The sequence below is a fragment of the Anastrepha ludens genome, chromosome 2, assembly GCF_028408465.1.
Source record: "Anastrepha ludens isolate Willacy chromosome 2, idAnaLude1.1, whole genome shotgun sequence".
Lineage (NCBI taxonomy): Eukaryota > Metazoa > Arthropoda > Insecta > Diptera > Tephritidae > Anastrepha > Anastrepha ludens.
In genome coordinates this window covers 155,981,620-155,994,256 of record NC_071498.1, presented here as the reverse complement: position 1 = coordinate 155,994,256, position 12,637 = coordinate 155,981,620, and the positions used below count along the sequence as shown (strand labels likewise).

The window sequence follows — 12,637 nt, the reverse complement described above, 5'->3', positions numbered from 1 at the left end:
GCAATTTGCGGGAAGCTTTGCTTTTCTGCTTCAATTTGAAAAAAAAAATACAGCCCAAGCCCGTGAATTGCTGCAGGAGGCCTACCCAGACCTAACTCCGTCGATTTCAACATGTGAGTACTGGTTTCGACGATTCAAAAGTGGTGATTTTCACACCGAAGACAAGGAGCGTCTTGGCCAGCCCAAAAAGTTCGAGGACGCGGAATTGGGGAATTGGTAAACGAGGACTCGTGCCAAACCCAAGAAGAGCTTGCTGAATCATTGGGCGTTGATAAATCAACCGTTTGCAAGCGTCTAAAAGCGATGGGAATGATCCAAAAGCAAGGACATTGGGTCCCGTACGAGTTGAAGCTGCGCGACGTCGAACGGCGACTTTTTACGTGCGAATTGCTGATCGAGCGACAAAATCGGAAGGGTTTTTTGCATCGGGTGGTGACTGGCGACGAAAAATGGATCCACTACGATAACCCAAAACGCAAAAAATCATGGGGTTTGCCCGGCCACGCATCAACGTCGACGGCCAAGCAGAATATTCACGGCAAGAAAATCATGCTCTGCATTTGGTGGGATCAGGTCGGCGTCGTATATTTTGAGCTGCTCCAACCGGGCGAAACAATCACGGGGGATCGTTACCGACTGCAATTGATGCGTTTAAGCCGGGCATTGAAAGAAAAACGGCCGGAAATGGTAAAAAGGCACGACAAGGTTATTTTGCAACATGACAACGCTCCTCCGCATGTTGCTCAACCTGTCAAAAAATACCTTGGAACGCTTGGCTGGGAAGTGTTACCCCACCCGCCGTATAGTCCAGACATAGCTCCCTCCGATTATCATTTGTTCCGGCATATAAGTCTCGATTTGGCGGACCAGCGGTTCTCCTCGTACGAGGCTACCAAAATATGGGTTGAGTCATGGATAGCCAAGCAGCGGCCAGAATTTTGGAGAAACGGCATCCGGAAATTGCCCGAAAGATGGGCGAAAGTTGTAGCTAGCGATGGCCAATACTTCGAATAAAATATTTTGTACCGTTTTTTCACAATAAAGCCCCAAATCTTCGAAAAAAACCTTTAAAACTAATTCAACCTCCTAACTAGAAAAAAAAATAATTAAAAACAAAAGAATTAAAACATAATAAAAAAAAAAAACAATTAAATTTTCAAAAGAACAGAAGATATTTCACTTAAAATCTGTATGCCCAAAATTTTCAATATTGAATAAACCTCCATATTATAATGTTTTTTAATTTTTTAAGTTCCCTTTTTATTATAGTCAGGACTACAAATAAACCAATTTTCAGTAAAATCTACAATGTCCAAAATACAATGTGGCGCAAAATTAATCATCCAAATTTTTTTCTGAAAAATTTTTTTCCTGCATAAAAAAATAACTTTGAGTGATGGAAATCTTTTCGTCTTTTCTTTTCGTTGTTTCTTTTTCAAATATGATTGACGTTCGACGCCATTTGCAAATATTATAAGTCTTCCGATGGAGTGATTAATTTTGAGCCACTTTGTACTTGAATCACTTGACATGGAATCGCTCAACTGCTACTCTGTTAAGTATTGCATTAGTCAATACTATCTACTGTGCATACTAAGCCTTATATTATATTCAGTTAACGCCTAAAAATGTGTGACAGGGCTCCGCTGTTTGAATGAAGTTGCAAGCTCTATTTCATTGCACACCACTGTATTTATATGTATTCTACATTTTCCAAATACCAAACTTTCCTACAGAATATTTGTTAAAAATGTCTAAAAGGCACTAAGTCACCCCTTGTTTTTTTTTGTTTTTAGAAAATTTTCACAACATTTTTGCACATCATTCGAGTGCTTCTAAATTTAAGTGCACGTTTTTTCCTCTCATAATTTTCTCACCGTCCTATTAATAGCGCAACATTTGCAAACGTCAGCCTAATTTTAGCATTTTTAATCAACAAATAATTGCACAAATTATTAAACGCTTACTCATCAACGCCGCTGTTTTTTTGTAAAACAAACAAAGAGATTCGCCGCAAGCAGGAGAACGATGGGATACCTAGAGCAACAACAAAAACCATCAGCTACAACATTTTCATCATCACCTACATTTTGTCTTGTTGTTGTAATTGTAATAGTCGTGGATGGCGCGACCATCACCAGGGACACATTAGGGGTATAGAAACACACATTCATACATACACATACACACGAATTTGCAAACTTATGCGCACGGCAGTAAATTAACCTTCGCACTGATTCTAATTGTGATTTGTGGGTGAATGCGAATGGCAAATGGCGAATGGTGAAATTGTCTCGTCGCACTTAAAAGCCTACCTTGGGGAAGTTACCGTGTGTTCAAGTAAATAAACAATAACAAATTGTTTTTACATAACCCAGCATGTCGTCAAGAAGAAATGCGACAAAGGATAGTTGCAAAAAAACACCGACAAATAAAATTAAAATGATTAAAAATGAATAAAATAGAACTATTAAGAGAAGAGTGTATTTTGCTTGTACAATAGACAGTTGACAACTACCCAGCTGGAAAGCCAATGCGTCTGAAGTGGTTGCTTTCGATGCTCAAGGGAAACAATGGGATTTTGCACAAAGATGCTTGAGGAATTTTGAATTCAGGAATTTTTGAAGTGAAACTTCTTAGACGTCGATGGAAGAGCGAGAAAGGAGAGTAAGATTTCAAGGCCATGCAACGTTTTGGGCATTTTCGTTCCGCGAGAGAGAAAAAAGATATAACGTAGAGGAAAAGGAGAGAGAGAGCTATACCGTATATACATCTTAGACACACTTTAGGCTATTTTTCGTCAGTTTTTCCTTGTGGTTGCTAATTTCTAGTGAGAAATAACACTGCCTACTTTTGTAGGAAATATATTTTTGGTACCTACTTTTTGGCGTTATATTTCCTTGGTGCCTACTGTTTGGCGCGTTTTTCGGTCCCAATTTTTTTGGCTTTTTTTTGTGCCTACTTTTTGGCGCTTGTTTCCGTTTCCTGAATAGTGCTTGTGCGTACTATAAAGTGCTATCCATTCCGGTGTCGATTTATTGGTATTGCCTTGCGGTGATTTGTGCCGTTGCTGCGGTCCTGGAATCGCTGCGTCTGTGCGGGGGATAAACGCTCGGAGTAGTGCGAGTTGTTGCCACGGTTTGTGTCCGGCGTTTATCTACACCGGTCGACCCTTCTCCGTTTTTTGTAAATTTTGTCTATTTGTATTCTCTGCACATGTTGTGAATTTATTTAGATATATATTCTTTCTCTCTCCTCTCTTGCCTCCCTTGAAAATTTCACTTCTGTTATGTGTACTACGCTACACGCACTTTTTTTCTGCGTCCTTCTTTAAGCTATTACAGAAACTTCAGAGATAGAGACCTCTATTTCTTTTGTATACCTCCGATTATACGTTAATACATTTTGTACTGAGGTCGAGAAAGTAGTTTCAAATAAAGCGTGAATGAATTTTAGTGGTAAAGTTGGAAAATATTTTAAAGAAATGGATCAACAATCATCGCATCGAATGGATCAACAATCACATGGAGATGATTGTTTGTTTAATACGAAAATTTACGAGTGATACAAACAATTTCTGAAACGCTTAGTAAATGGATTACCTCAAGAAAAGAAAGGAAAAGTGAATGATTTCATTAAAAATAATAATAAATCGGACATTAAAATCACTGAAATGAAATTGGGAATTCCTCAAACAACTTTGTACCGCTTTTTGACCAAGTTTTTAGGATTTCAAAAGCTCGGCTCGAGATTTGTCTAGCGCAAGCTGACAGACGATCATGAAATCCACCAATTGGTCACGAATTGTGAGTGAGTTTCTGGCAACTTGCGACTATTATCTGTTCCAAAATTCCGAAACTGCCTTTGTTGATGAAAGGAAAGCGTTACGGTTCAATTGAAGCTACTCAAGTCGCTGTGGGCACCATGAAATTCTAAAAAGTGCATAAATAGCTCGTTTGAAAACTTGGAAAACCCTGTTAATTGTTTATCGGTTTAAAGACGAATAAATTTAATAAAAAAAATCTCTTTGCCACAAAATACAAACTGGTTATTTCTAATTGGATACGGTTCGAAATGTTTTTTGGTATAAAATTTATATTTTTTGGTACACAGGGCGTGGTATTGCTGACTACGATCAAAGTATTAGGTGGCGCGAAATTAATCACCCAATTTTGTTTTTGAATAACTTTTTACCTAAAAAAATGTTGGAGGTGTCAAATATGATTGACGTACGACGAAATTTGCAAAAATTACAAATCTCTCGATAGGGTGATTAATTTTGCGCCACCTTGTATTTACGTATAGAGTGCTTCGAATCAGAATTCATTGATTGTAGTCGCAATAATATTAGTTTGGCGAAAAAGAAATCCATTATGTTCTCGGTAGATGGCTGTAGTGATCGATATCTCGTAAAGTATCGACCAACAATTTAAAGTTTATGCTCGCTGTCAAGGTGACATTTCACACTAATAAAACCATTTACTGTTTTTTGTTTGTTCCATTCAGTTGTGAGTTACAGGGTATTAACAGGGCAAGTCAGCAAAGAGAAATTTCGGTACAATTTACAGCTTTTCTTTGTTAAAGGCGAAAATGCAAGCCAGGCCGCTGAAATTATGAATGGTGTTTATGATGTCGATGCTGTACCAGCTAATTACGTGCAATTTTGGTTTCGTCGAGTTCGCCGTTCGGGCATTTTTGATGTTAAAAAAATCTCGATAAAATCACAGAATTAATCGAAGTTTCTTTTATTTCATTTTTAGAATATCAACATAGTTTTCTCTACAGGGTCTTTAGTCTAACAGCAAGTATATGCGTGTGTGTGTATGTAATAAATATACAAGTTTGCATTTTCAATTTGTATGCAAATTTTCTCAGTTTGTCAGTTGGTTAGTTGTAAATTCACGAACAATCCACTCATTCACTAACGAAGCCACAATTGTAAAAAAAAAAAACCACACCAAAACAAATAATAGCAATAATACAATGGGATAAAAACAAAGATATATTATGAGCTATTGCTAATAACTACATACATACGCCGTTATGTGTCAAGTACTGAGTGGATGAGTGATGAATGATGAATGATGTGAAACAGCGACAATCAAAGAATCAAATGGTAAAAATGCCGTAAAATTTATTATTAAGCGCACACATTGCCACAGCAATACGAAGAAGCGGGCGGAGGGAATGGAATGGGGCATAAAAGGTGAAAAAATATCAGATAACTCATTCCCAATTTTTTTTTATGTGGTAGAAAAGGCACATCTATAAAGGTTATGCCGCTAGAGCAACAACATTGAGGAGAGAATAAAGAAGGCAACAGTCGCCTTGCATGGATGCAAGGACGCTATTGGCAACATATGGGGCCTTTCGTTTAGAGTTGTATTTTGGCTCTATAATGCCATAGTAAAGCCAATTTTGTTATATGCAGTCATTGTCTGGTGGAACTCACTAGAGAGGAGAACAACAGAGTTCAAAGGACTGCACTCATTGGAATCAGTGGGGTGCTTCGAACTACCGCTAGCGCTTAACGTGGTACCTGTACACATTTGCTGTATGCGCCCCAATCAGACTGTGGGATTCGGGCTATAGGCTCGACCTCACTTATTGACACTCAAGCATCCTAAGAAACTTTGGGTTCATTCCCTTAGCTTAGTCTAAGCGGAACATTTCCACTCATATTCCATCAAAGGAGGAGTATACGGGGGCTAACTTGGAGACAGGGCCTGGTGAACTTTTTCACGGATGGATCGAAGTTGGAAGGAAAGGAAATGTGGCGGAGGAGTATTCTGCGAGGTGCTCTCCATCATTCCCAAATTCAGGTTACCGGACCACTGCAGTGTGTTCAAGGCAGAGGTAGCCGCAATTAAAGAGGCAGCTGATTGGCTGCTCACACGCGAAACTGGTCAGGGAATGCCTGGCTTCACTTACGATTGCATCCGAATTCTTTAACAGGTTCAGGTTCTTCAGGGTTCCTGGTCACAGCGACATTCAGCTCTGGAACTTCTTGGGTGTTCTCACAGGACACTATCCACGAGGTTTGCATGCTGTGAGACATGGAGTTACCTGTTGTTTGGAGGATAAGGTGGAATCATCTCAACACCTTTTTCTTAACTGCCCTGCTATCGCGGGTCTAAGATTTACACATCCTGGCTGTTACTTCTTTTCTATGTTAGCAGGCCTTGACAATAAAAATCTGATAAACTTCATCAGCACCATAAAGCGGTTAACGCAACCGCAATACATTCATCGTTCATAATCCACACACACTAAATCCATACTTTTAACCACTAAACCCATACTTCCTTTCAATCCCATCTGCAAAATTTGTCAAGCGAAGGAGGTGAAAGAAAATCTTTTTCACTACTTACGCGAATGTTCAGGTCTAGCTAGAGGCCCACTCAAAAATTTAAAAAGAATAATATCAAATCTATGCTGATTTGTCCTTCCCTTGTAATCAACTAAACGAATTTTCGTCAGTCCCCTCGAAGATCCATAGGTTTCCATGTTTGTTAGATACCATTTTTGGCGAACTATTGCGAAATCCAAGATTGATACAGTTTTTGTATAAATGTTATAATGTTTATAAATGTTATTAAATATGATATAGTATTTGCACACAAATGTGCATTCAATTAAATAAAGTTCCGGCTGGGTGACATCATCGGCCCACATTGAGGCCGAAGAAATGGCAAAAAAAAGTGAAAATGCAATGAAAGTCTATTGAGATTGTATGAACATATAAGACACTTACATACTTACGTGCATTCGTACATACATACATACATACATACACATGTGCCTACAGCGAGCGGCATTTTCGCACATTTCGACAAATGCAGGGAATTTGTTATATGGAGAATATGTGCAACACGGTTAAAGAAGAATAAAATACCAAATAAAAAATAAATAAATAACAAATAAAAAAAAAATAAATAACAAATTAAAAAAAACATAAATAACAAATAAAAAAAAAAAATAAATAACAAATAAAAAAAAATAAATAACAAATAAAAAAAAATAAATAACAAATAAAAAAAAATAAATAACAAATAAAAAAAAATAAATAACAAAAAAAAAAAAAAAAATAACAAATAAAATATAAATAAAAATCCAAAAACAAAAACAAAAAAAACAACAATACAAAAAAAATACAAAAATTTAAAATAAAAGAAATAATAAAATAACAAACAAAAATAAAAATTAAAAACAAAATAATAAAAATAAAAATTAAAAAAGAAAAAACATAAAAAAAAGAATTATACAAAAAAAGATTATAAAAAAATTATAACATAAAACAATTACAAAAACCAAAATTATAAAAAGCAAGAATTATATATTACCAAATACAAACCTTTTACAAAAAACAGATTATGCACAAATTATAAAAACAAAAAAAAATTAGAAAAAAAGAATTATACAAAACAAAAAACATACAAAACAAGACTATAAAAATATTATTAAATAAAAAAATTGTAAAAACAAAAACCAAATATAAAAAAAATTATAAAAACAAAAATTATAAAAACAAAAATTATAAAAAAATAATTACACAAAATACAAAAATTATAGGTACAAAAAAAGATTGTAAAAAATTTTAAATATAAAAACTATAAAAAGAACAAAAATTTAAAAAAGAATTATACAAAAAAAAAAACCATTATATAAAAAAACTAAAAAATAAAAAATATAAAGAAAACAATTATAAAAAGGAATTGTAAAAAAACAAAAATTATACTAAAAACCAGATTATAAATTAAAAAACATTATAAACACAAAAATAAATTATAATAACAAAGATTATAAAATAAAATATTTAAAAAAATTAGTAGGATTTTTTAGTAACTTCAAACTTGCGCTTTATTAAAGAAGAATTTAACAAAGTACAAAAATAAAACATTATAAAAAAACAACTTATAAAAAAAAAAAACAATTATAAAAACAAAACAAAATTTAACAAAAATATATATACAAAAAACAAAAATTATACAAATAAAAACGATTATAAAAAAAATTATAAAAGACAAAAACAAATTATAAAAACATAGATTATAAAAAAATTGCAGAATAAATTATAAAAAAAAATTATAAGCACAAAAATTATAAAGAAAAAAATAAATATAAGATTATAAAAACAAGAATTATACAAAAAAAAACAAATTATAAAATTATACAAAAAAACATATTTAAAAAAATATTATAAAGGACAAAAACAAATTATAAAATTACAAATTATAAAAAAACTTGTAGAAAAAATTAGTATCACAAAAATTATACAAAAAAGTTTAATAAAAAAAGAATTATACAAAAAAAAAAACACATTATAAAAAAAGTATAAAAGACAAAAACAAATTATAAGGATACAAATTATAAAAAAATTATTAACACAAAAATTATAAAGAAAAAAATTATACTAAATACAAAAATTATACAAAAAAATATTATATAAAAAGATTAGAGATAAAACAAAAAACACTTAATAAAAAAAATCAAAAAACCAAAAATTATGCAAAAAAAAAGACAATGAAAAAAATTATAAAATAAAAAAATTATAAAAACAAAAACAAATTATAAAAACAAAGATTTTCAAAAAAAAAAAAAAATGATTAAAAAAAATTACAAAAAATCAGTACGATTTTTTAGCAACTTCAAACTTGCGCTTTATATAAACAGAGTTAAATAGCCCTACAGCCAAACCAATATACCAAAAATTTTGCTAGAGCTTCTAATTCTAATTCTAAAACCGTGGACTTGTTATGAAAGAATGTAGAATTTTTCTAATTTTTGTATACAGTTTGAAATTTTGTTTGGTTTGTGTTAAACAATGAGCTAGACTTTTATAATATATTAGAAAACATTCAAACAAAAACAAAAAAGAAGAAAGTTAGTCAAAACTGGTTAAAATATTGAGCTGATATCTTTTTGTCGTAGGCTGTATGTTTTTATATGTGTATGTATTCAATGGCATACTTTAGAAAAATGTCAACCAATGAGGGTGTTTTTTCTTCTTCTAGTTGAAATTACATACAAACGTCATTTTGGTCTTAGCCATTCGGTTGACAGGTCATATTATTAACGATGCCATTAAATTTGTGACTATTTCTCGCAACCTCTGTTCCTCCGCTATTTCGCCAATTGCATTAAGACCCGTCCACTCTTTGATGTCGTTATTTCAAGTCATTTTTTTCTTGCCAATTTCTCTTCACCCTTCAATTTTCCTTGTATCAGCAGACGAACTTTGATGAGTGGCGCTTTGGTGGCAAGCTTAGCTAATTCATCTGCTTTTTCATTACCACAAATGCCAAAATGACTTCGTATGCAGAGTAATTTAAGCGTGTTGCTGTTGCTAATGATATGCCCGTCGCTGTCCGAATAGCAGTGTTTTGGCCAGTCTGGAGCTTTATCCATTCCGTGCCACTAGTTGCAGGCGACCAGACAGGCCCAGCATAGTCTAGAAACGGTCCCCCCAATTGCCTTAAATGTCGATAGCAACAATTCTTTGCAGAGAAGGAGAGCAAACTGTGTGTCATCGACTTTTACCTTGAGTTGCAGTTTAACCTCCTTTGTCCAAATGGTAAAGAGGGTCGACGTGGACTTTTGTGGGGGAAAGTTGGAGATTCCTCGCAGTAAAAAAGCAAGAAAGGTCGGTAGAGGTAGACGTTCGCTTTGGCGCACAGGCCATCAATGTCATTGCCCGACGCCATTATCGCGCAGTCTCCAGCATATGAGACCAGGCAGACTCCCTCTGGTGGTTGGGGGAGCTTCGAGATGTATAGTTGAACAGCAAGGGAGAAAGGACACCACCCTTCGCTACACCTTGCTTTATCTTCCTCTGTTTGGAGATTTGGTCTCGAAAAATCACTGACGAGTGACGAAAGCTCAGACAGTTGGCGGACCACCTCTTCAACTCTGGCGGGAGTGTCGACTTATAAATATCATCTAGTAGCGTGGAATGGCTGACTGTATCGAACGGCTTCAAGTCCAACGCTACTAGAACAGTCCTCTCGCAGGGGTGGTTAGGGTTAAGCCCGCGGTTTATCTCGGCGTTTATAACGGTGAGTGCTGTGCTCTCGGAGGAAACCACGCTGATGTGGGGCTGGGACCCGGTGTTTCGTGAAGAGTGCGAGTAGGAGGGCTTCAAGAGTCTTCATTACTGGGGAAAGGAGAGTTATCGGCCGATATCGATTCCCTTTGGTTGGCGTGTGATTTGTGTTCTTTTACTATGCCATTTAATTTATTGAAAACAATTAATAATAGTACCACTAAAAGATGTGTACTTGTGCAATGCGGTTTTCTAATTTTAATTTAAATATGTTGAAGAAATTGTTCGGTTCGTTAGAAAATTTTGTATAAAATTTACAATTTTTCTATATAAATATTATATTTACAAATATTAACATTAAAAAAATAGCTAGTGGAGGCGTTGTTGCTATTAAATAACGAGATTGTAGCTGACAATCACTTTATTTTAATTTCATACATACATATTTACGTGTTATATACACGCCTCTAATTCTAAAATCGCAGTGACCAATGCACTCTTTTTTTTGCCAGGCTGTTGTTGTTGTTGTAGCAGTACCTTTCGCCAGGTCCTTCAGGCCAGTGACTTGACTTGACTTTCACGGCATCAAGAGACTAAAATCGTTACCGGCACGACCCGGTTGTATGTATGTATTTGCGGCCAAGGACTGTCGCTGCAACAGCATTCCCCTGCCATTTATGGGGAGTGTTTGTGCTGTTGTAAACAACAAAAAGGCATTTTATGACACACGCTTTTACATACACATATTTCGCAAGCTATCTTTAGGTTTACATAAAATCAATGATGAAATTAAATTAAACAAATAAACGACAACGAATAAAAAAACCCTATTTATATTTGAAACTTGTACACCACTGTCAAGAAACGTGCCCTTTACACGTTCCCTGCCACTGCTGTTGCCAAAAGAGTAGTCATTGTTGTTTGTGTTGTACAGAAGCCGCATTCACTTCGTCGGCCTGACGTGTGTTCCAATTCCATTGGCTTTTATTATTTTGCCGCATAGCACCGCATGTCGCCAAGTCATTTTACCAACCATAAAATAACCACTTGCCTCTTTCGCCGCCGCCTTCCCCCCAACTCCAATACTGGTGAATACCAAAGTAAGCAAGCATACCGGCAGTTTTGCTTTATTGCCTATCCAATATTGCTTCTAAGGGAACGTAGTGCATGGAACGCAGAGAATGGGGGATACGGAAACAGCAACAGAATGCAAAAAAAAAAACGATAAATCCATTTTCGGAGCAGATGGAGGTCTTCCTTTATACGAAAAGCCGGAATAAAATTTCCGTTTTAACATATTTAAATAAGTATGCCACTTATGCTTGGTTAAAAAAAAAAAGAAAACAAATACATGAAGTAAAATGCACCAACCTGTTCCAATTTGTTTGGGACGCTGTCTGTCCTAGCAACAATAAGATGCAAATGCAAAGGCGTTGTGGCTTCGGTAAAAAATCGATTCAAATCTAATTAGAACAACTGCAACGTTGTAGAATCTCAGGTTAATTGAAAATTGATTTTCGCACTATCACCAAAGACTATTGCCAGCAAGCGAGTTTCACTCGAATTTTCACAGTTGATGTATTTATGTACAATATGTTTGTCTACTCTTCGCACACAATGTTGCACTAAGCAATAAAAGTTGGTCGTAGGTTTTTGCTTAAAAATGTTTACTATGCGGCACGAAATTAAGTTTCACCAAAGCTGAAGCTCACGTATAAACGAATATGCGAAAATACATATAAAGTGCAGACGAATAGCAGAGAATGATTCGCGTCTTTCGTAGTCGTGACCTGGCCTTTTTTCTGTTATATTTTCTTCGCTTTGCACTATTCGTTGCCGTTCACCCAGTTTGTTACCGTCTTAATTCATTTATTTATTAATTTTTCTTTAAATATTTTTGTCACAATGCGCAATTCCTAATACAAAGAATAATCATTACTATTTTCGTATTTATTTCGTGGAATTTCACACGCAAAAACTATTTATAAAAACTGTTGAATAAAATTTGCAGCAAACAACCGCACGATTAACCACAAAATTGTTCAATTTCCCAAAATGTTCTTTTGCTTTGTCGTGTTTCGCTTCGCTTTGTTTCACTTGTCACGGGCGAGTGTTGCCACCCCTGAAGGCTGTTGTGTTGAGTAGCACGATTTATCAACACTGTTGTTAAAAATTAACTAGACTATAATTTTATTAGGGTGATTCAGCAAGAACGGCAAAAAATCTTCTTGAGAAAGAGTTGCCTTATATGATAATAAAGAAAAAAAAAATAAATAAATCCTGGAAAATGGTCACAGCTCTGGTAGCTCTGTGGCTGTATTTACTTTGTATGAAATTTATGAATGTATGTGAAATTAAGGAACAAAATTTTATGTCACTTGATTTTGAAGGTTGGAAATTATTTACGTACAAGTAGAAATATGTACATACAGGTATCCCTCGTATAACGCGATAGTTACGTTCCAGAAGAATTGCGCGTTATGTAATTCCGCGTTATCTAAAACATAGTTTTCATATAAATTTGGGGGTTATGTTCCAATAGGTTTTTTTTTAAATAAAATACATACAAAATAACAGATGCACATATATTTCAAC

At 34.7% G+C, this 12,637-nt stretch overlaps 2 protein-coding genes across 2 annotated transcripts in view; both read right to left on the bottom strand.

Annotated features, from left to right (window-relative positions):
- The window catches only part of LOC128855655 (E3 ubiquitin-protein ligase RNF181 homolog), a 133,653-nt gene extending 122,196 nt beyond the window's left edge, over positions 1 to 11,457 (bottom strand). The window contains exon 1 of the mRNA XM_054090734.1: positions 11,414 to 11,457. The gene's annotated coding sequence lies outside the window, so the exon portion shown is untranslated. The remainder of the gene's footprint in view (positions 1 to 11,413) is intronic.
- LOC128855653 (STE20/SPS1-related proline-alanine-rich protein kinase) overlaps positions 1 to 11,505 on the bottom strand; it is a 120,822-nt gene extending 109,317 nt beyond the window's left edge. The window contains exon 1 of the transcript XR_008453755.1: positions 11,414 to 11,505. The gene's annotated coding sequence lies outside the window, so the exon portion shown is untranslated. The remainder of the gene's footprint in view (positions 1 to 11,413) is intronic.
- Positions 11,506 to 12,637: the final 1,132 nt, after the last annotated feature.